The sequence below is a fragment of the Miniopterus natalensis genome, chromosome 11 (genome assembly GCF_054644295.1).
Source record: "Miniopterus natalensis isolate mMinNat1 chromosome 11, mMinNat1.hap1, whole genome shotgun sequence".
In the NCBI taxonomy this organism is placed as follows: domain Eukaryota; kingdom Metazoa; phylum Chordata; class Mammalia; order Chiroptera; family Miniopteridae; genus Miniopterus; species Miniopterus natalensis.
In genome coordinates, this window is record NC_142091.1 from 55,019,520 (window position 1) to 55,043,924 (window position 24,405).

A 24,405-nucleotide genomic window follows, 5' to 3' on the forward strand; every position below is an offset into this window, starting at 1 on the left:
TCCCTGGAGAAGAGCCAAGAAGACACGGACAGAATGTCCAAACTCCACAGAGTGACCTGGCCAGGGGAATTCCCCCCCCCACCCGTCATCAACATGAAACAAAATGACATTGACCAAAATGACATGATTGAAAGGCCTGCTGTACATTTACTCACTTAATCCTCACAACTCTATGAAGTATACACTATTATTATTATTCCCATTTTACAGATAAAGTAACTGAGGCAAAGAAAAGAGAGTGAGTAATTTACTCAAGGTAATACAGCCAACACTTATTAGAGCCAGAGTTTCAGAGGAGTTAGCATGGAGTTCTGGGATTTTAATCCCAACTTTATATTTCTATTTACACTAGAACATAATTTACAAATACAAAGTTTTTATTATCATTACAGTTTGTCTTTATTTACATTCCTGTAGCTTACATAGTTGCTTAGTCCTGATTGCCCTTTGAAACTTCTAGAAAAGGTCAGGATTTCTGTTCCCTGACTATAAAGAAAGTCTGGGGAATTATTAGAGCACTTTGGTTTTATTTGCCAGAGTTAGGTGTTTTGACTGAGAATGCACCTTATGCTGTTTTTCCCCAACTAAAGAGCAGTGAGTGAGATAATGTATTTTGTTCATCTGGTATCTTTCACCTAAGAATTATAAAGGGCTCTCCAAATGTCATCTCATTAACGATCTCATCATTTCTTTGTCATGCCATCTGTCTGTGACGTAGGTAGCAAGTAATTGAAGCTCAGATGTATTAGATGACTTATCCAAGGTCACAGACACAGCCCATCATAAACAACCAAGGAAAACGGGGTGGGTTAATTTATTTTCAGTTCTCTTGAGACATTATTGTATATCAGTCAATATCCTTCCTCAATTATAGTCATAAAGCAGAGTTTCACCCTTATTTTGATCGGTCCTAAGATTAAAAAAAAACCTTAGATTTTACATTCTAACTAGGTCGGTATCTCTCTCTTTGGTACAGCAATCGTAAGAAAAATGCTTTGTATTTGTATGGGAGTTGATAACACTGTGGTCACTTTTAATACATCACTTGATCTTCCAGATATCCTAGGAGGTAGATAGGGTAAGTGTAATTATCCTCACCTTTCAAATGAAAGTACTGAAACTTAGAATAATGATTATAGGCTTTATTAAGTGTTTACTACATGCAGAATATTTTAAAAGTCTTTTCTTAAAAAAAAACCCCACAGCTTCATGTGTTAGGTACTGAAAGTGTATCCATTCTACAGGTGAAAAAACTAGAAACAGTTACTCAAATAAATGAAATAGTCTATTGCTATTATGACAAGTTGTTATTTTTCAATACTGTCTATTTATCCCCTATGGGACAGGACCTGAGGTCTCAAGTAGTCATCAGCCAAGGTTATGTTGGGAGTAGATATTATCACTACAAATCACACACACATTCTCTCTCTCTCTCTCTCTCATCTTCAGTATTATCATCATTATCGGTGCTTTAGATATGGGTCTTTGGGGGAAAAAAGTGAGACAAAGTATTATATGCAGGCTTATTGGGAAGAACTGTCAGGAGATTTATCTGAAAGAAAGTGCAGAAGGTAGATCAGACAAGAGAAGAGGGTGACCCGCAGTGCAACTGAAGCCTCAGTCAATCTGTTGAGAAGCTTTGTTGTTGAGAGATGACTCTTCGGATTTTTACCAAATTGAGCATGAAAGTTGAACCTTTCTATCTACACGTGAATCTGTCATTGTCCAAAAGACAAACCCTGGAATGGGAAGTAACTTTGGGGAAGGCATTTCTCTTCAGCAAAGTACAGTTGCCTCTGAAGGAAACAGTTGTGAGCCACCTGCAGCAGAGAGTGTGGGTATGTGGGCCTTGAAGCAGGGTTCTGAGCAAAGCACTTTAGTGTCCATTGCAATCACCAATATTCACTAGTCATATGCCTATGACAGGTACTGGACTAAGAACTTTATATTCATAATCTCATTCAATCTTTACAACTTTAAAAGGTGAGTGCTGTCATTGTTCTTACTTTACAGCTGATGAAATTAAGAGTATTTGCCCAAGAGTACAAGGGTCACCTTTTTTATTTAACCACCACCAAGAACTGCCTCCTCTATTCACATACCTATACCAAGATGAGCAAAGTTTTACAAGAGACTTAATTTCTCTGAAATTTCAGAGATATATTCTTATTTCAAAATTGGCCTTTGGGCAGATTAAATGAAATGGACTGAAAAACAAATGTAGAACTGTTTCAACTTTTATCAACTACGACACGATCATAAAGCATTTTTCATATTATTACTGGCACATAGAATGTATTCAACAAATGGCAGTTCATTTGCATACCTATGTATCGCACATCTATGTATCTCAGAGCGAGTGGTTTAATTGTGGCTTCCGAGGACACAGCACTTCCCCTCAGAATGATAGGAATGAAAGAACTACAAATCAATTTAAATAAAAACAATATGTCCTACCACATGAGTGACTTAGCGTGTGCTGCTTGCTGCCTGAACCTACCAGGTCCTTCCCGCCCTGAGATCGAGTTCGGGAGAATCCTAAGAGCAGGATGAGCCATCGCCCCCCCCCCCCCCAGGCAGCACAGCCCCGAAACCACTGCCACCTGTCTGCAGGGAGCCTTACCCATTATGCAGTCACTGCCTGTTTTGCATCGAGAGTTTCATTGTCACCTTGAGAAAAGAAATGTTTATGTCATGGTCAGATGATTCTGAAATCTATGGCTAAAAGGGATGAAGCATTTCCTAAATAGAAGCAGAGGGTGAGGAGAGACCTGTGGACTAATTAAGCAACTTTATTTTTGAGTTTTTACATGGTACTTGGTACATATTAAAATCAGGAAAGGAAAAAACACAGCAAGAAATTCCAAGTATCATTACAGATGTGAGATGCTACATTTTCCACAGCACCTACAAAGGGCCTAGCATAGCTGGTACCCAATTAAAAAAGGATTGTAAAGTAATAATGGTAATTAGAATATTAAATGAATATTCTTTGCTCTATATCAAACAAAACCCAAGATACTTTATCAGCATCCACAGTGACACATCTTTGTGCTTCATTTTTCTATCTACTACAGTAGTATTACTTGTTTTTATTTCTTACAGACTTTGCGATTTTCAGAGTGCTATAACAACCAAGTTTTATTATCCAATTACATTTTTATGCAATTGTAACCAAAATCAGTTCCTTACAAACAGGTACATTTTCTATCTGAATCTGATTGATTTTGCAGTGAGTGGCTGAAGTCTTAGCATTAATCCATGTAGTTGTTTAATGGGCAGCCTGATTTGCATAGATGCTATGAAAATGGAATATTGTGAATGTAAACTTAAGAAAAATTACCAAATGAAAAAGAGATACCTGAACTAAATACAGACTTAAATAGTATGTGGATTTTACAGTTAGTTTCACATTCAGATGCTAAAGCACTAAAATACAATGATGGGAAACATGCCTGAGATAATTCCAACGAAGCAAAGCATGAAAATAATGGAAATGTCAGTGTTTCTCACTGCAAATCAAAAATCAAGAAAACATAACTGGAAGTTTAGAGAAACAGAATGGGAAATAAATTTGGGGAGCTGTTTAAAGTGAATGTGAATAATATCTGCCATAAAAAAGGGACCATAACCAGTTGCTAACAGTGGAGGGAAAACAAAATGGAATTGTCAATAGACATCAATTTTTAATGTCACAGAAGCCACAAAAATCAAGTAAAATGGAAATTCATATGTGGTCTGGAAAAGCTTAACACACTGACATTATTTCTGAGATGAACTGATGTGTTATGGATTTGTGTTCACGGTTGCTTTATACTCACAATAGCCCATCCTTAAACCAATATTGTGACCAAGGGTATAGGACATGCTGATTAGCCAGCCTTGAGATGTACACCTACTTCTGAAAGGGGGACCTTGTGTAGGCCTCACTCAAACTCAATATTTATTTACAGAAGCAAGATAATGGAGGCAGAGCAAGCAGGCAAAACAATGAATGTCCACTAAGGCTGAACATGGCCCCGAGCTCCTAGGAAAGCCTGGGACCAGGATTTATCCTTGCTCAAGGCCTGAGAATGTGGTCCTCAATGTTCTATAGGTTACTGATTGATGATGTCATATTAAGAGCAATGGGACATGTTGTGCACGCTTGTCAGGACTGCTTAGCAAGATTTATGATGTACATTTGGTATCTATGCGGGATCCTGAGTTTTAGTTATCGTGGCTGGTCATATAAAGGGAATGTGCCTGTGTGACCAATCTTCCATAAAAGGCTTAATCTTTGAGACTCAGTGGGTTTCAATAGGCAGAGATTTATCACCTGTGTCCCTGTTGTTCTCTGATAGAAAGGGGTCCTGTGAGACTCTGCTAAGGGAAGGAATTAGAAGATTTCACCTGACAGCTCTTGACTTTTTCCAATGAAATATTTTACGCTCTTACTTTCACTTGGTGTCTTTTGCTCTAATGAAAATCTTAGCCATGGATATTATCCACTGTTGACTTCTGTGAGTCCTGATGAATCACTAAACTTGAAGGTAGCCATGGGAACCACAAAACAGTATTTAATTCTCCCAGTAATTCTAGGATACAGGTACAGTTATTTTCCAGAGAATGAGGTTACATTTCAGAGTCTCAGAACTAGTGAGGGGCAATGTGATATTCAAATTGAAATAGTTTGTCTGTAGAACCAGAGCAGCTCTATTCTGCCATTAGATCAACCCTGGCAGTCTTTTTTTTTTTTCCTAGTAAAGTCCTTCTTGTCCCTCGTGATTTATGTAGATGTTACTTTCTTTTAGGTTTCCCTGATTCCAAAAGCTTAGTTGTAACCCTGAAATAGTAACTTTTGATTACCCTTTCAGAAAACATATACAGCTACTTTTAAATTTCATATTTATATAAATTGCAACCCCACTGATATTTTCATATGATCAGTGATTGGCTAGTAAAATAGATTAGGATGTTCTCAACAAATACTGGGTAAATGAATGGATAGATGTGTGGAGGGATTGATGGATGGAGGAGTGTATGATTTCCTAGCCAGTATTTTATTAGAAAAAATAATGGCTATTATAATAAATCCTATGTTATAAGTAAAATTTATGTAAAATGAAATATACATATCTTAAGTGTAAATTGTTATGATTATGTCTCAATAAAGCTGATAAAATGGTTAAATTAGATTTTAAAAATTTGAGGAGTTATGGCAAATTGTAGCACCTTTGAACCAACACCCTAATTAGGATATAAAACATTGTGATTGCCCAATAAAATCTCTTTGTTCTCAATTTCATTTAATAAACATCTCCCATTGGCAACCATTGTTCTGATTTTTATTACCATAGATTAGTTTTCCTTAAATTGAATTTCAGATAAAATGAATTAATTAGTATGCACTGCTTTATGTCTGGGTTCCATCTTCCTGTGCCATGGTAGTTAAAATGCCCCTCTTGAGAAAGCTGGTGTGAGCATGGACTTTCCTTTTAAGATCCTATTTCTCTTCTTTCTCGATGCTTGAAAATAGTCATATCAGAATTTTTTTTCAAATTTTATATTTGTTTATAGTAGGAGGACAAGTCTGATACCAACTATTCCTTCATGCCAGAAGGCAGAATTCTCATTACTAATTATATTTTGAGTTAAATATAATGTTGGATGAGAGGCTCTTTGAAAACCACATGTCCTATGTTACATACAATGAGCAAGACTATCTATGCCTTAGAAACCTTGGTTTAGCAGTGGTTTTATAATCAGACATAGTAATATGAGACAAAAATTTATCCCTGTGAAGAAATTCACTGAGATAGACAAATGTGTGACAAAAGGAAACACACACATAATCCCAGAAAATCAGAGGTGACATTGAGCTCAAAAGGTAAGTGGAATTTAACTGACCCAGGAAATGGACTGGCTGGTGAGACCAGAATCCTTTGCAAATATACTGCAAAATATGAAAGAACTAAAACCAAAAAAAGAAGCTTAAAAATTTATAGATTAAAGCAGTGACTTTCAATTGGTGAGGCATATAAGGCACACTGGTGTGTCACAAGAATTTTTAAAACATGCAATATTTGACTATTTAGTCAGGAGCACTGACCTCTTTCCCTTAGGTTGTCAAATACAAGAGATGACAACAGAAGTGATCCCACATGAATGAGTCAAAGCTATGCCTACTATTTTTATCATATCAGCAAAAAATAGATTTTTTGGTGTTTGGCAGAATTTAAGTAATTAGTTTATGTGCCATGAGATGAAAAAGGTTGAAATTTGCTGGACTAAAGCAAGATGTGCTCATTACAGAAGACTTCACTTTACAAAGTAATTCGTTGAAGCTTTAGCACTCACAACTGTAAATCTGCTTTGCCCCACCCTGTATTAGCCTAATATTTTTCTTCTCTTTCTTAGGGTATATTTGTGGTTTTTTTTTTTTTAAAAAAAAAGATAATTGGCCTCATTAGAGGAAATTTTCTTGTAGTTTTCATTAGCAATAATAAATCAGCGAGTATGAAAACAGTAAACACATTTTCAATGAACCATGTAAAACATCTTTTTTAAAGGTCTTTAACCCCCAGGTTTATAGCTACATGAATAAAATTAGTGACTGGCTTAGAAAATACGTAAGTGAAAATGTAATTCTTATAATATCCTCACCTTCCCTAGCACAGAGGAAAGTGAGAACTGCCCCTCTATTATCTTAATATATTTATAGTATAGTGACAAACAGATATATATAATTACAAAATAATATTATAAGCGCAATACCAAGTCAGTCTACCTCATGTCAGGAGATTCAGGAAAGGGAGATCTTACCAAGGTCGTGGTGGCGTATGGGTTATGGAAAGTATTCTAGAAACGGGTGATCGCCTTGTCAAGTAAGGTACAGGTGAGGTGAGTGAGAGAACAAACACTTTAGGAAGAAGAAATAGCGTGAAAATTGTAAGGGCTCATCAGGGAAAACTTCCGTTCCTCTGGAGTGCACCATGGACGTTACAGAGGAGAGGTGGGCGCGGAGCTGTTGTGGAGAGTTACTTCTAGGAATAAATGTAATAATTTCCTAGGCAGTAAATGTATCTGCAGCTTAGGTAGATCATGCCTGGGGACTGGGTTTGAGGAAAATACTCCTGAGAATAAGGAACATACTGTAGAATAAAAGATGATGAATCCTAAATAGAGCCTTGGTGTCAGGGTTAATACAGGGGCGGGCCGATTGGTATGAAGAAATACTTGGGGAGTAAAATCTGTAGGACTGTCGAGGGACACATTTTATGAGAAGCGAGGGGTAAAAGTAACAGATGGCTCCCGGGTTTGTAACTTGGGTGACTGAGTTGATGGCGATAGGAGGGAAGGGACAGGAAGAGGACCAGACGGGGGAACAGCCAAAGCGCAGCCGGGCTGAGCTCGGCCTGGAGGCACCCCGAGGACGCCGAGGCGAGTGCGCAGCGAAGAAGGCGGAGGGTGAGGCATTTTTACCCTTATAGCCGTAGTGGAGGTAGCAAAAATCAGAAAAGTGATAAGTTCTCAAAAGGAAAAAAACACAGAATTTTAAAAGAGGAGTATCAAAGGTGAAAGTCTAGGGACTGTCAGAGTTTAGAATATAAAGGTACAAAAGGACATTCAGAAAAGAGGAGAGCATATTACTACTGTGAGAGAAGAAACAGCAGGGCAACCAAACACCCACATGCAAAGAATTTAGCTGGGCCCATTTCATCCCATCTACAAACGCTGACTCCAAATGGATCATAGCTAAACTAACGAAATTCTTAAAAGAAAATACAGACATACATTTACATGACTTGGATGAAGCAAAGCCTTTTTAGATACCTAGAACACAAGAAAAAAATAGAGAAATTGGACGTCATGGAAATTAAACTTTTTTGCTGAAATTAACACCATCAAGAAAATGAAAAGTTAACCCAAGGATTGGGAGAAAACATTTGTAAATCATATATCTAATAAAGAAATTGTATCCAGGATGTATAAAGAACTCGTAATTCAGAAATATATCAGAAATGGCTCAATTAAAATGGGCAGATAATTTGAATAAACACATCTCCAAAAATTAGTAGATGAGTCGTGAAGAAGCACATGAAAAAATGCTCATATGACTAATCCTCAGATAAATACAAGTGAAAACCACAATGAGATACCACTTCACAGCCACCAGGATGGCCACATTAATAACAATAATAATAATAATACCATCAGATGTTGGCAAGGATGTAGAGAAACTGCCACCTTCATGCATTGTTCATACAAATGAATAATGGTGCAGCTATTTTGAAAACAGCTGGCTCTTTGTCAAAAAAATTAACCACAGTGTTATCATATGACCCAGCAATTCCTCTCCTATGTATATACCTAAGAAAATTGGAAACATATGTCTACACGGGAACTTTTATATAAGTGTTTGGCAGCATTATGGCTAATAGCCAATATATTGAAACAACCCTAATGTCAATCAATGAATGAAAAAGCCACAATATGGGTTATCCCTACAATGGGACATTATTCAGTGATAAAAAAGGAATGAAGTCCTGACACCTGCTACAATTGAATAACTGAAACATGACTCTGAATGTAACCAGTCACATAAGACCACATATAACATGACCCAATTTACACGATAGGTCAAAAAGCAGGTAAATCCGCAGAGACAGGAAGGAGATGCGAGGTTGCCCAGGGTGTGGAGGAAGGAGAAAGAAGGGAGTGGTGAGTGACTGCTGGTTGGCACGGGGTGAGAAAAATGTTCTGGAATCAGACAATGGGGACAATTTCATAACCTTGAGGTAATATTTTCAAAACACTGAATATGTTCTGCTTATAATGGTGAAGTTTGGGTTCCTAAATTAAATCTTAATAAGCCTTTAAATAAGAGAGAGAGGGGGAGAGAGCCTCTGTCTCCCTGCCCCTGCGTTGAATGGAGATTCGCCTTTCAGTGTAACTCTGTGGCCTTTCGCGATGTCCTTCATCCAGACTTGAGTGGTTACCCCAAACAACTTTTGCGGAGCGCAGTGTTTGGACTCAGCGTAGGTCAAGTGAAGTGATTACTGTTTGCACTGCAGCAGCTTTAAAATTTATATACCAGGTACCTGAAGCCATGACATTAATTCTGGATTTGGGTTTTCCTGTGACAGTGTGGACAGAATGTCATGAGTGATGGAGAATTATGGTCTCGTAAATCCACGAGAAGAAAAGGCTTCTGCTGAATATAATACTTCCGTCCTGTAAATCTGCAGGAGTTTCTGAAATCTCGTTTAGGTTCACCTTCCAAGGTGCGCTTCCCCGAGGCTCTCACGCCCCTCTAAGTTCCATGTCTCCGTTTCCTGCTCGCAGAAACGCGTGCAGGCCAGCAGACATCGGTACCCAGCACAGGCACAAGCTAATCCACGACACAGGCTAAACAAAGGTCAACCTGATGCTTGCCTTTCTCGGTCTGTTGTTTTATGTTATACACATAATTTTTAAAAAATAACACCATTTAGGTTGGGGAAAGTCTTTCATGACATAGATATCTTTTTAACAAAACACTTTCCTGAAGAAAACAAATGTTTGGAAAAGATGCAGAGTGAATTTGAACACCATCTCCGTTACACAAGTTGCTGAGGGACTTTGAGGAATTACTTAACCATTCTAAACCTGTCACCTCAACTGCAAAAGAGGAAAAATGATAGAAATGACTACCACATTTGGTTCCTACGATTAGGGCACAGATAAGGAAGTTGATCTTATGTAAACAAAAAGGTGTTCTACAAATAAGAGTTATTTCCTAGTATAGATACTTTTTTTTAATAAACTCCATACTGTCATATGTCTCTGTTGAGTGTGCGGCTCAGTGGTCGCCTTCCAAACTGAGCAGGAAATGTATTATTATACAATTCTGGCAGGAACAAACTGAAATACATATTATTTTCCTTTGGAGTCACAGCTCTGTTTTAGCGAAGTGTAGTAGAGTTTTCCTATTTAAGTGACATGCAATTTGCAAGTGAGTTGATTTGTATATGCCTAGTTATATCTGTTGTGAATCTGACTACTGCCCAAGGGGCTGGTATCCAGTTTGCAAAAGTTATTACTCATCTGTCTCAGTGGCCTGGGGTTTTAAAGCAATATCTGTTCTGTGTGAATGTTTTAAACTTCAATCTCTTTAAAAAGAAAAACAAAAACAAATCAGTAAGTTAGATGTTTGATTCTTTAAACTTGTATCTTCTTTAAAACAAAGCTTTATAATAAATGTACTTTTCCTACAAATAACGTCTTTAAAAATTCGGTAGAAGGAGATGTTTAATCCAAATTTTACTGTAAATAGCTGGCCTCTGAATGACAGACTCCCCCTGGATTGGAATTCCTGAAGACCACCTGACGTTTGCCCCATAGGCCTTCTGTGCCTTTCAGCCTTTATTGAACATCTGCTCTGGTAATCACTGGGCTGGTTGTGCTGGGTGTGATGTCCCAGGCAACTGTAGAGTTTGCTTAAGATTGAGAAGAACCCAGTCCTTTGTTAAAAAAAAAAAAAAAAATTCCAGCTCAGATCTTGATGGTTTTCAGTTTCCTCAACCCTATATTAGGAACAATATTAATAAATATATACACTTAGGATGGCTCTTGTGAGGATCAAGTGAAATAATGTATAAGAAAGTGCTTTGTAAACATTTATTTAACCAGGACATCCTGCTGGAGTATCAGAAATTTGCCATGCTGTAAAGATCCGAGAATTAAACAGCTCAGTAGACGGAGCTGGCTCTGTTTGCCAGCACAGCTTTCGCAAAATGCTAGTTTGCAGTAGAGCTGCGTTAGTTCATTTTACTAATTAATTTTTCAAAATAAAGATGATTAGATATAAGATGCCCACAATAGAAAATTTGGTCAATATAGAAAACAAAACGACGCCCAACGTTCTGCCCTCTGATCCCGCCGCTCCGAGGTCGTCGCGGTTCCTGACATTTGGGTGAATTTCTCGGCTGCGCCTCGGCGCCCGAGAGCAGAACCTCACGTGGCCACCAGCCCCGGCCCACTGCCGGCCGCCAGGAGCGCGGACGGACAGAGCTCAGAGGCGGGTCGGACCCCTGGGCGCCCCGAGCGCCCCGGCGCCGTCCAGGCCCCGCCTGCGGATGGGACGCGCGACGGCCCCGCGGGCCCCGGGACCTTCCCGGGGGCTGCGCGCGCCCGCTCCCCTGCGTCTGCGCCGGGCGAATCATGTACTTCTAATGAAAGTAATATTTTAAACACTCCCTCCAGAGCCACCGTCCTTGCAAACACTGTTTAACCAGGTGAGGGACACCTGCTGGGGTGGAAGCGTCGGTCGCCTCTCCTAAGCCACTCCTCGCGCCTCGGGCCAGGCGCGCTGGGGCGATTACTGGCAAATTAGGCTTCCCCTCGACCCCGCCCCTCCCCCTCCCCGCCCCTCCCCCTCCCCTCCCCCTCCCCCCTCCCCCTCCCCTCCCCCTCCCCCCCCCTCGGGGAAAGCGGCGGGGGGCAGGTCCGCCGGGGACCGAGCGCGCGGCGCGGTCGCTGGGCGCCTCCCCCTCCCCGGCCGCCTCCGGCGCGAGCGACACGCGTCCTCCGGCTCGCGAGCGGCGGCGCCGCGCGAGCAGTCCCGCCAGGGCTCCGCTCGCCGCCGGTGACATCACTCCCGGAGCTACTCCCCGCTTTCAGCGCCTGCCTTCGCGAGGCGTCTGTCCGTCCGTCCGTCCGCTGCTGGAGAGGGCTGATCGCCGGCCCGGGGTCGAAGCCGAGCACCGAGGGGAGACACAGGACCCCGAGGAGGAGCGACCGCGAAGGCAGCGAGGGGAGGACCCGGCCGGCGGCAGGATGAAATTCAGCCCGGCGCACTACTTGCTGCCTCTCCTGCCCGCGCTGGTCCTCGGCACCAGGTGAGTCCGCGAGCGGGAGGGGCCTGAGCCCGAGGGCGCTGCCGGCAGGTTGGTCCCCCCGGGGTTCACCTGTGGGGGCCGCGGACGGGCGCTGGAGCCGAGCACCTCCCGCCTAAGTTAGAGGGTCCCTCTGGGGAGAGCGGAGCCCTTTTCTAGCCACCCTGTCCTTAGAGAAAGTCTCGGCATTGCTGCCAGGGAGGGGACCGAGAGCTTTGCCCTCGGAAGGCGCGCCCCCTCCAGCCCCGGGCACAGGGAGAGATAACGCGCGGGAGCCAGCCACGGGAAGGGACACCGCGGGGCCAGGGGCGCGCTGCCGCCGGGCGGGGTCGGCCGTGGGAGCGGCCTTAACAGCCTCAGCGCTTCCTGACCGCTCGAGCGCGTGATTCTAAGGGACGGGGAACTAGAGGAAACCGTGACTCCGGAGGTGGTAAGCCCTGCGCAAAGTTCCCGACTTGGGCCGCGGCCTGCTCCGACTTCGTGCCCGAGGCTGTGCATTCAGCCGTCGGGGAACAGGTCCCGCGGAGGAGCCCGCAAGGCGGTTCAAAGTTAGCAGACGCTCTCCGAGCGCTGCTGCTGCAGGACCCGGCCAGAAGCAGCTGAGTGCTGAACCCCGTGGCCGAGCCTAGATGGACTTCAAGGCCCAGCACAGAGGAGCTGTTTTCAGTGGAGGTTTAAAATGCACTGATTGGAAAGAGTTCTGTGACTCCGCCACTGTTCCCAGTCCCGAAGCTGGGCAGGGGCTGGCAGGCTTCTTCCCACAGCGGCACAAGGGTGGACTGTTCCGCCGCCCGGCACTGAGCCTTTACTCTGCACGCCCTTCGCATCATATTGGCAGCAACCTCTTTCCCTTGGCTACTATAAAATGAAATAACCCACACAGGGTGAGGGCCTTTTCCAATCTATGTGAATGGAAACATTATCTGGTTGTGTATCTGATGGAAATGAAAGGGAGAAAGGGGTTGTATGTTTTCCTGACATTTAAATGTATGAAGAAAACTCAGGATCTATGGAAAATCAAGGCAGTAAAATTTTTGAGTGCACTCCTAATCTCCATATCCTCTTTGAGGATCTTGCAACCAAACTTCCCTTTCAGTCTGGGGATTGTGAGTTTTAGCCCCAATAGTTGATAAACTTAGTCTTGCAAACTAAGCCCAGGTGATTTCCCCAGACTAAAAAAAATGAGTTGTATTCTTTATTTTCTCTGAGGGTGGCTGGTCACTTCAGTTCACAAAATGTAGATGATTTTAAAATCACGATGCTATCCAGTATTATAATAATGTGCTCCAATTACAGAGCCCATTTTTAATATTTGTGGTTAGCTGTAAATAACTCAGTGCAAATTGTGCATCGAAGTTATTCTTTGAAGTGTCTTGCCATTTACTCTGAACTTTTATGTTCTGGTTTAATAACTACTTGTGAGGTCTTCTAGAAAATGGTAATTGTCAAAGTTTGACACTTAAGTAGAAGCCCCTCAACATGTACACAAAATAATAAATATTTAAACAATCAAAACCTAGACCGAAGTGATTTTTAAAGACATTGAATTTTCTAGTGTTCCAAAGTACATTCTCCTTTTAAGGATGCTGTAATTTAAGGGGCTTAGAAAGCTCATAAGTCTCTAGCTTCCAAAATTCTAATCTTGGCTATATAGTACAAAGAGAGAGAAAGAACCATCATCTTCCCTTTTATAAAAATTGTAATTTTCTAAGGATAATTTTTTAAAAATAGTCAACACATTTATTACAACAAATATTAGAATTAGTCATTTCTAGTTTACTTTAGATATGAAACTTCTTCAATGGTAGTTGTATGTGAAAATTGAGGCAGGTCTTTAAATTTTCTTTTTGCTTACTCAACAAAAAGAGCATGGTGGACTTAAATAAGTGAAACTTTTCATGATCAGTGGCATGTCTTGTTATTGTGATGACTCAGTAGTAGTTATTTTACTGGATACTCAGATTACCGGTGGCAGTGTGCAAATTAAAACATGAATGTGGTACTATCAGTATGTCATTGTGCAAGAAGAGATTATGTTTTAATGGGCTCTAACAGAAAGCCAGTCTCTTTACAACATTTAAGAGTTGTAGACATATGGTTAATGTGCAGGTTAGAACCTAAGCTGTACAGGTTTGTGAGAACAGTTGCATTAGTAGAGGTAATTGTCCTGCTGAGAAAAACAGTGTAGCTCAGCCATGGCCACCTGTGACAGTGGGTTTTCTAGCCAAGGACTTCTGGTAACTTAGTGTCTTAGTCAGGGGTCCCGTATGTGAAGCAAATGGCATTTCATGTACGTAGATCCTGTTGAATGCATTAGCAGTGTGGCTCTGGCTAGATTTTCCTACAGCCTTTATCACTTGTCTTTAACTGTTAAGTTCTTTTTAAAGAGTGAGAAATGTAGATCTGAGACTCTTGATGCAAAAATGTATCTGTTTCAATATCTCTTTCTCTGGGCCTAGCTCTTTAATACCTTACTATTATCTTTCCAGTAGATTTAAAGTTCAGTTCTGTTTTAAAATACAGAATGTGTTCACTAAAACAAATGGGGCGATTAAAATTATTATATAATAGTTTTCTATCCACAGAGATGAAAACTCTAAAACAATTCTGTCTCTTAAATATGAATTTTTTAATATCTTTCTGTTTGTTTGTTCCTCATTTCCAGCTTTTTATAGCAACTTTAGACGCTGAAGCACAAAAATTCCATAGTTTTTACCACAGTGAACGATATCGATGCCCCTCAATCAGCTTTACTGTATTTACCCTGAAAGAAAAGCTAACTGTTCATTCACCTTCCACAATAGCCAAGAATTATCTGTTTTACTGGTAAACCCCATAGAATTAAAAAGAGCAGCTAAATGATCTGGTGTATTGTCTCTTCTACTGAGAAAGGAGATGAAGGGGTTAGCTAAAAAACATATATGCAGACCCCATGGACATGACAATAGTTTGGTGAAGGACAAGGGAGGGGGAGTCGGGGTGGGTGTAGGTGGGCAAAGGCTGGGGAAAATAGGGACACCTGCAATTATGTCAACATTAAAATTTTAATAAAAAAAAGATTTATGAAAAAAATTTTAAAAATAAGAAAGTACATAAAAATTAAGAAAATTGAAGTTAATGTTTTATAAATAATGTAGTTAATATAGAAACACATTTAACATGTGTTGAAGTAAATGTGGTCAAAGAAAACAAACAGGTTGGTTTCATAGCTTCAGATTTGAATGACTGTACTTTTTTAAAGAGCCTCATTCTGCAGGAGGGATTAAATTGCAATTCCAAGGCAGCCAGCAATTCACTTTAGAAAAAATTAGTATAGGTACTGAAAGGAACAGTGGGGTGAAAAAAATCTTTAGAAGTTCTTGGTGAAAAGGGACCCATGGAGTGCTGGAGAAGCCTTGCGCTTTAGAGTGCTGAACCTCTGTTCCTTTATGCTGGGATTCCACTCTCGATGCCTTTGGTTTATTGAGCTTTAAATGACTTAACGGGGAGAGAAGCATGGCAGGGGAGAAGTGAAGGTCTACTGACTTCTGGTGGTTTTCCCCCGAGCAAGAACTTTAAGCAGATGGTCGGTTATAGTCGTCCCAATAGGAGTCACCTTCTAGGTCTCTACTGGGCCCTCTGATTAGCAGTCACACCACATATTTATTTTGGAATCTATTTTTAGAGGATACTACATATTGAAGATGATTTGCACTGTGCTTTAATCTGTCCTGAGAATCAATTTGATTTATAGGATAAAGGAAAGACAAGCATTGCAATAAGGACACAAAAAGTCCCAAAAGTTTTTATTTTTAAGCATATATAAATTTGATGTAGGAAGCATTCTTGCTTTAACTCCCCCAAACTGATCTGTGGTAACATGGAGTTATTTTCCCCAGCCCTGTACCTAGCGAGTCTTCCCACTCACACACCTTTAATCTGACCCCACACCTATTCCTTTGTGATAAGAATTATCATTCTGTGTAAGAGAGTTAGAGAAATGTCTTCTAGGCTAAGAAGAGATTAAAAAGCAACTGTTTTGACTTTTCAAATTTCAGGTTGGGGCCTTAGTTGCCTATTTCCAGTAGCAGTTTTTTAAATGATTTACTTGGGGATTATCTTTGTAGATTAAGTTTTCCTTAGGACTAATGACTGGGACACCTTAACCATTTACGGTTTGATTGTACAGAGGTCCTAGACCACTCTCTATGTAATTGAAAGAAAGAACTTGACCTACCAACCAGGAAGCAAAAATGTCTGAAACTGCTGAGGGGTATGTGGTTCTAATGAAATGATGTTTTCTCGTGTGTTACAAGAGTGCTTGTGGTGTGTGTGCATATGCATGTGTGGTGTATGTGTGTGCCTGTTTTTGACTGACTTCTAGAGGAAAAATCCCTTTAATAAGTAGGCCTAAATCATTTAAGTAACCTGATTACACAGATAATGTTTAATGCAAAGTTTTCTTCTCTGGAAAATATCCACTTCAATTTGTCTTTATAATCATTAGAGACATCTTCAGAGTTTTCATTATCATGTGTTAAAAGTGTGCCTGCAATGAGTCTTATTGCATAAGGCATCAGGGCAATAAAATGATATCTTAGTTACAAATGCATGTCCCCATAATATAGTCACGTACAGAAATGATGATGTATAAAACAAAGTTGGAAAAATAACAACAAATATTTTTTAAGGGTAAACTTTATTCAAATATTGTGTCATATTAATTAGAATAGTTCCAAATTCAAACAGACTATTAGTCAAATGTTTAACTGGAGAGACAAGACAAAGCTTCAGAAAGAGAACAAAAATCCTGAAGGAGTTACAAAACCATCCTCCTAAGTAGCATCATATAATAAATATACATGTCATAAACAAAGTTCTAAGTGTGAATAGAGGAATGAACAATGCCAGTTAAAGACTATCAGAAATTACTTCTGTTTTCCAAGGACAACAAGAGAAATATTTTATAATTTACTTTAATATTGCACAACACTTGCTGGTTGTGTAATATTAGGCAAATGGCTTACTCCCTCTATTCAGTCTTCTCACGTAGAAAATAAGACTACTCAGAAATACTATATAGAAGGTGTGGTAACTTGTGAGGTCATCTGGAAAAAGAGTTTACCACATTCCCTGGAACACTGTAAGGCTTCAACAGAGTTAGTCTGTGCAGCTGTTACTATTACTTTTGTTACTATTTTCATAAAACCTTTATGTCTGTGATTGATCTGGAGATAGCAGAATAAGTGAAAACTTGGATACAAATCAATTGGATGGCACAAAATTAACAAGAATCACAGTCATCATCCAAAGGAAAGAAAATATTAGCAAAGAAGACAGGAAGCAGGAGAAGTAGTGAGGATTACCTGGTAGCGAGGCTGGCTCTTTCCAAAGTGTTTTAGAGGCAATGACTGGATGGTGCTGTGTGCTTTGGTGAAGGCCATGAAAAATTGCAATATTTAACTTAATCACATGGAATGTGATTTAGTGCAAATGTATATATTTAGCTACTTGTATTATCTTTTTCAAATGTAATTGCATTTACAGTACATCAACCATAATATCAAAGCCCTAAGCACCGGTGTCAATAAATAAAAATGGATGCTTTCAAACTACATAGGCAGGGTTGATAGAAAGTGTCTACACCTTTATTGTTAATGGATTTCATCAAGTATTAGCAGAGGTACAGACACTTAGAAGAATTAAGGGAGGAAAAGGCAAAATTGAGATTTTCTTCCTGCTATTGAGAACAATTTGAGAACCACTGATAAAGAAGCCCAATAGTTTGTTATATGTCTTCAGAATCATCACATGAAAGAGACTTTATTCTAACCCAGTTTTGAAAACAACTTTAGAGGTCATCTAGTCTCAACTAGTTCTTACATACTTTTTCACAAACTATGCATAACTGTGCCATGAAATTCTAATTACTAAATGAAATATATTATATATAGAGAGAGAGTTCTCCTTACACATACATATCACAAGTTATTCACCTTTAAATAGGTTTCTTAACCACTCTGAAACTTAAATTTCTCACCTATAAGTCGGAAAGTAATAATATCCAACATTTAGGGTTGAAAAAATATATATATAAGTTCTATTTTAGTGACTGTACATAACTGTACACTCATCTCTCAGGATATCCTAAGACATATTAGCTATTACTTTACATAAAGATGAAAATGTAGTGTGTTGCTTTTATATTGGACACCTGAAGCAATAAACACTTAATGACTTTATTAAAAATCAAAATAAATGAATTTTAAAATTCTTGACTGGTGTAGCCAAAATAATAAAATCATGGTGTATTTTCTGATAAGGTTCTTCTGGAGGCTAGTTGAGGAGGGAATTGAGCCCAGTGAATGATCCTTAGAAAAAAATGGAACAGAAACATGCAAAGGCTTGCTGCCTTTCAGGGTAGTCCTGGCAGCTGAGCTATGGTATTGGCAGAGGCTCGCGCAGATTCTGGGCCAGCCTGCATCTCAGGCCCCTGTAGGGGATGTGGCTTTCTCCTGTCTATCGCTAAGAGGGCATGAGGGTTTCTAATTTCTCGCCCTACAGACTCTGACTCAAAACAAAACTCTGAGCATCTAGAAGCACTTACTCAATGAGTAGCTGATTGATGGGGTAGGAGGGGTTACAGGAAATGTTTACTTGTCACATGGCTTAAATCCAAAGAAGATGGGATCAAGCTGACTTTGAATAAGCCTTACTAGCTACACAAACTAGAAATGCCCATTAACATTTTTTAGCCACATTTTTTTCTCATCAATAAAAAAAGTGATAGCAGTGCCTCTCTCACAGATTTTTCAAGAGGACCGAATAAACTAGTGTATATAAATAATAGTGTCTAGCACAGAGAAATAAAACTTAATGTTTTTTTCCTCCAAGCTCATGCAGATAATTTGAAGCCAATGTAAAAGCCAACTCTGGATCATCCTAACCAATCTGAGATAGGAGCACTGATTTAAACACCTATAACGCCCTCACAAAACAAAAAACAAACACACACAAAAAACTGTATGACCTGACCTGGCTTCCATTTTGAATCTGAAAGCTCCTAATTATATTGCTCGATTTGGTTAAACATTAAATACAGTTATTAAATTATATTGCCATAATATCACATTAATGTCTTTAAAGAAGGTTAATTTTTCAAGTTTACCTAAAGACAGCAGGACCAAAGAGATGTATCTTAAACTCAGACGTCATAAACACCAACGAGCCTTTGACAAGTCGAGGGTTCTGGACTTTTATAATTAAGTGGTCTTATAATGGGGCGAGGCTGGTCATGACCTCTGCCGAAGGGTAGAGGAGAAGGGGTGGGGTGGCAGAGGGAGATGAAGCCCAGCACACAGGCCCTTTGGATGCCCTGTCACTGGACAGAGATGGTAGGAGTAGAAAGGAAAGTTCCTCAATACTAGTTTTCCTGTTTTTGTTGTTTTTTATTTTTAATTTTCTTTTTCCTAATGCTTGCAGTCACTCATTGCTGGTTTTTACAGTAAACTAAGCCCTTAGTATTGGTCAGGAAAGAGGGAGGGAAACTCTCTGAACTATAAAAGAAACAGGAAAACGTATGAAAAATTGAAGTGATATCTTGGCAAGAAGCAGAAATGGTTGAGGAAGCTTTATATTGTTAAGAGCATGTGGCTTTTTCCCCTCAAATGCCAGGAAGTGAAATGTGAGCTCATTCTACAAATAAGAACTTCACATAAAAAATGGGGGCAAACTGTTCTTTTTCTGACACTACCATTTAGAAAAATATCGAACGATACTGAATCCCTTTTGAGCATTTTGTGTGTATCTTTATTTCATTCTGTCCTTTTATTCAACATGTAAGTTACAGGTCCAGCCAATATTTCTGAGGACTAATTCTTGCCCTAAAAGCATGCTAGATGCTTATTGTCACTTACCCCATGCCTCCTTGCAATACATTATACCTATATATGTTTTATCACTAAGAACTGACTTTTAAACACAGTAAATGATTAGTCTATATTCCTCAGCTGGAAAGTGGTCAAATCCTAGCTTATTTCTGAGAATTGCTTTCTGAAGGAGACTATAGCACTGTTTACAGAAACTAATCTCTGTACAAATACACACTGAAGAAAAATAAGCATGTATAATACAAATAAGAATGCTGAAACTAAGTCATGTTGGCAAATAACTGTGTGTTTTTATGGCTACATAAATGCATTCTTGAAATAAATCACCTAAAGAAATTCATTATTTTTAAGACCAGCCAAAATGAAATCTTTCCTATGAATACAAAAATTTGCCAGCTAATTCAATATTTCTGTTTAGAAAACATATATCCCCTCAGATCATTGTCTCTTAAGGCCTCAGTGTACCTAAATGAGGATCACCCAGAATGCTTGTTAAAAAGGAAACTTCCTTGCCCGGCTGCTGTGACACACCAAGAAGTCACCGGCTCATTCCCAGTCAGGGCACTTGCTGGGTTTGCAGGCTCCATCCCCAGGGTGGGGCGTGCAGGAGGCAGCTGATTGATGTTTCTATCTCTCCCTCTTTCTCCCTCTCTCTCTGAAATTAATAAAAACATATATTTTTTAAAAGACAACTTCCTGGTCCCTCTCTTAAATATATTAAATCAGATTCTTTGAGGAAGGAGCCAAATAATTTTCATTTAATGTGGAACTCGGATGCTTCTGATGTACATGAAAGCTTGGAAACCGCTGCTTCAATATTTAAGAACTGTAGAGTCTAGAACACCTTGATCTCTCTGGCATTTACTTAGCATGGAAAATGCAGCTGAAGTCAGGAGTGTGAAATGATGGTGATGTTTTGGCCAAAATCACAGCTATTTTCACATGTATATAAATAAATTTAATAAGTGAGTATATTGCCATGTATTGGGCTGCATTTATCAGTCAAGTTACATGAAAATAATTCTCTTCCTTTTGTACCTTTCTGCAAAGGGCTGGGAAAATGCTCAAATGGACTAAATGATATAAAACTATATTACATGAATATATCAGGGGGCATACTCTATTTAGAAAGCAATCTACAAGTGCACTGAAAAAAAAGAAACTTAACCTCGAGGTCATCACTTCAAGTTGTGTGATAAAGAAACAATGAAAACCAAGACCTAAACATGAGGCTACATAAATGCTTGTTGTTTTCTATTTGGGTCAAAAAATCCAAGGTTTCAGACCACGTAGAAGTAATATTTAGCCTTGTAAAAATAAAAGTTTTGATTTCCCTCTCCCCGCTCTCTCCCATTAAGAGCAGTTGGTTTTGCATGATGTGGAAAACAAATTTTCTCAATGAATTTTCTGTATGAAACAGAATGTGACACTGTGCCAGCCACACTGCTTTAGTTCTTTCCTCTGTCCATGGAAGTTCGTTATCCTTCAATAAAAAAGAAAGGAATCAAAAGAGATGATAATAAGTGATGGCTAACAATTTTTTAATTCCTTAAACCAGGTTAATATTCACAATGAACTTCCAAGGTGGTTATACTGATGTTGCTCCCACTTTATATTCGTCGTAACTGCGACACATAGGTGTTAGATGACTCGCCAGGTTTGTAAACTGGCAGGTGGCAGATTTTAAATTCAAATGCTCTTGGTCACTAGGCCACAGCGCCTCCCGGTGTGTGATGTGAAGCTCGGGAATGAGCCTCTGTTGGCCTCGTTCGTAGGTTCTCATTTATTCAGCAAGAGAAGGAAAGAAAAATATAACTTCATGTTGAGTATCTTCTAAGTTCACAACCAAAGATGACAGAAGATCCTGTCTTTAAAGTTCCGACTAAAATAATGTTAGCTTTAATTGTGAAAGATAGTAATCCTGTATTGGCCTAATCTTGTCTTTTTTATGGATGTTGTCTTCCAAAGCCACACCAGTGAACTAAATGTTCTCCTGCTTGGCTCCAGATGCCACCCAGACTTGAGCTGTGGTAGGAATCAGACTGACCTACATGGTAATTGAGCCTCAACACCTTTTACCTTTGTGATCCAAGGTAGTTATCTCTACTGCTTGGGCTCATAATTATTAAAATGTATAACACTAGTTCAAAGTTATTGTTTGTTTTCCCTGCGCCAAAATTGTAGTACATAGTTCTTTAGGGTTACTTTATTTAATGTTTTCCATACTCATGAAGGCACTTTGTAGATTCAGGTGTTAAGGATTGGAGAAGTCAATATATCTAAGGTCACAAGATTACTAAAAAGTGGAGGTGGAATCTGAACTCATGATTCAATAGGTATAAGCCTCCCCGTGAGGATCCTCAGAGAATTTAAGTTAACAGCAAAATTTGTGGTGTTAAACATTTGGGAAGCAACTGTGAAACAAAGGAGCTGTTGAGAACGACATGCCGATTAGTGTAAAAAGGTGACTTGTGTCATACACACACATGCCTATGTGAACCATGGGGTCCCGTACACTTTAACTTTATGGCCCGTTTGTATGGAAACCCTCACAAGAACCCACATTGTAAATAGTATCACCTTTATTTTACAGATGTGAAAAACAAAATCACTTGAACCCAGTCTGTTTTAAAGACTGACTAAATAATAATAATAATAATAATAATAATAATAATAATAATAATAGCAGCCATAGGTTTTCTTTAGGTTTTAGTGCTTTTACTGAAACTGAACTTCCAATGGTAGTCAGAAGATGGCACTGTGAAGTATAAAGTACAGTATAGTCATATCTCTGTTCAAGATTTAACTCATTTACAGACTGACACATTCATCTCAAAACTGATGTCTCAAAAAATGGCTTGACTTAATGTCACAAAAATTAACCTATAGATATATGTATGTATGTACATATATATGTGCATGTGCATATATGATATATACTACATAGTATACATGTACATATTATAATTTGTGCTATTTTAATAAATCATATATATTACGCATAGATATTTTGCAGCTTTCTGAGAACTTATACTTGAAAATAGGTTTTGTTTGGTAGCACACTACTATTAGTTTGGTTCCACTTATCATCACAGTGATTTCTATATGTTTACTTTCCTCCCTAAGAGGAATTAGACCTGAAAATCTAATAATATATCCATTTGTCCTATGTACTTGTTTACTCAACTGACCTCATATCAAAGGAATTCTTAAGGACAGACTCGAAGGCTGCTAGGGGATTAGGCATCATGTGATGGAGACATAATACTTGACATTTTATAGAATTTACATTGACGTTGTCATACATACCCATACATTTTACATCACCCTGTGTAGCAATTAGTAACAACCCCATTTTATTGGTAAAGAGATTGTTACTAATGACAACTAGGTGGCCCAGTCCCAGGGCCCCTGAGTTCCACTTTCATGGTACCAAAGTTACCTTGGGACTTGGAAAGTTGACGTCTAAAGAAGGCAGAGTTGCCTTGTCTTAGTCTGCTTGGGCTGCTTTAACAAAGTCTCATAGACTGGGTGGCTTAGGCAACAAACACTTATTTCTCACAGTTCTGGAGGCTGGCAAGTCCAAGGTCAAATGCCTAATGAGAGCCCTCTCCCTGGTTTGCAGACCACCGTCTTCTCATTGCATCATTATGTGATCAAATGCAGAGAGAGGAAGCACACTGTAGTGTCTCTTTCTAGAAGGGCACTAATTCCATCACGAGAGTTCCACCCTCTAAGGCCCAGCCTTCTCATTTTATCACAGTGAGGGTCAGGGTTTCAACATATACACTTTGGGGAAACATGAAAATGCATCTTATAACATGCCTTTGGGGAGCTCCTGTGTCTTCAGGAAAGGTAGAGCCTGGTGGCGAAGAGCAGCCTGGTTTTAGATTGTGCTGCTCCTTGTTTTCAGTTTTGGAAGATGAAGCAGGGCCACTAGCCCAGCAGGATGAAAGGAGGTGGTGCCTATTGCAGCATTTGACATGTTTGTCACACATGGTTTGGATCCTAAAGATTCAGTGTCTTGGGTGTGTCAGAAAACTCCCGAGTATGGTGCCTTAAACAAGATATGAGTTTATCTCTTTCTCACATAAGAGACATGTAGAGGTAGGGAATGCAGGTCTGGTTCATTCTCTACGGTCAGCAAGCAGGGCTGTGTTAAATCTTTTGTGGGCCTGAGATACTTTTGCCCTCATCGGCTTCTTCCTACTTCAAGTATATAAATTTATAATTGTAGGTTTATGACTGTGTTTATAGTATGCATTAATATAAATATTATGTGTTATATCTTAATAGATATTATATTTCCTTAACCTAAAAGCTTATTTTTAAATTTAAATTTAATTTGTGAGCTCCTAAAAGTGTTATGGACCTGAGGCACTATGCTGTTGTGCCTGGTGGTCAAGTTAGGACTGTCAGCGGGGATCCAGGCTCTTTCTAGCTCTCTGCTCTGCTGAGGCCCTTACCATCATGACCCAAGAGGGTGGCTGAAGCTCAGGTCACCCTTTGGAACAGCAACTTGGGAGGACATACCGTCTTTCTTTTATAAATACTTCTCATTTGCTAGCCTTAGTAGAATGGCTATACCCAGATGCAAGGGAAGCTGAGACTTATAGTCTTTTTCCCTGGACGATATATTCAGGTAAAAATCACAAACTTCTCTGAAAGATAAATGAATG